This window comes from Taudactylus pleione, unplaced genomic scaffold (assembly GCF_031769625.1).
Source record: "Taudactylus pleione unplaced genomic scaffold, aTauple2 ptg000174l, whole genome shotgun sequence".
Taxonomy (NCBI): Eukaryota; Metazoa; Chordata; class Amphibia; order Anura; family Myobatrachidae; genus Taudactylus; species Taudactylus pleione.
This window is the reverse complement of record NW_028284576.1, coordinates 6,024,437-6,025,218: the sequence shown is the minus strand read 5'-3', so window position 1 is coordinate 6,025,218 and position 782 is coordinate 6,024,437. Positions and strand designations below refer to the sequence as shown.

Sequence of the window (782 nt, the reverse complement as noted above, 5' to 3'; positions counted from 1 at the left end):
CTGGTGATGTATTCACAATGATAAATGTGCCAAATTGTATTTATAATAAAGATAGAGAATGGTAGAAATTAGTTTTTTGAATATAAAGCTATATGGTATTTGGTAGCACTCAAATATGTGTTATAAATTTGTGGGTATACTTAGGAATATCAGAAATATAATGAGATAAAAGGGAATATGACATGGAGTTGTGCATTACAATTCCTATGAGAATGAAAGCAAGACCATGTGTGCCTGTCCACAATGGAAGTAAGTTGGGACAGTGCCACCAGATGTGGGACAGTTTCCTCAGCCCCACAAAGTCTCCAACACAATGGTGATAAAGAAGGAAACATTTTATGAAATCATTAAGGTACTAAATACCAACGATAATGGGATTTCACTAAACTTGAGGCTAATGGATGTTTTTGAGATGTTATCACTAAATGTAATCCAGTCCTCCTGGTGTAAGTGGTGTACATGGCTTTAACATCAAAGGGGATTTAGCTCAAATGGTAGAGCACTCGCTTAGCATGCGAGAGGTAGCGGGATCGATGCCCGCATTCTCCAGATAAGATTTTGGAACCAAAATTTACTGCAATATATCAAGTGTGGAATAACATTCCTGACAAAAAATTCTTCACTGTTTTTATTTTCTTCTGATGCCCCAGAGGAATGCTGAGTTACATATAGTTATCTTGAAAATTGCATGCAAACAATTTGGGGTTGATTCAAAGAGCTGATACACCACATTTCCTGTGAGTAACTGACTATAAGCCACACTTATGGTAGCTCCAAACTTG

The 782-nt window shown here is 36.8% G+C and overlaps 1 non-coding gene across 1 annotated transcript; it reads left to right on the top strand.

Moving 5' to 3' along the window:
- Positions 1-476: 476 nt before the first annotated feature.
- Positions 477-549, top strand: TRNAA-AGC (transfer RNA alanine (anticodon AGC)). The gene has a single exon. It is a non-coding gene; the product is annotated as a tRNA-Ala (tRNA).
- Positions 550-782: the final 233 nt, after the last annotated feature.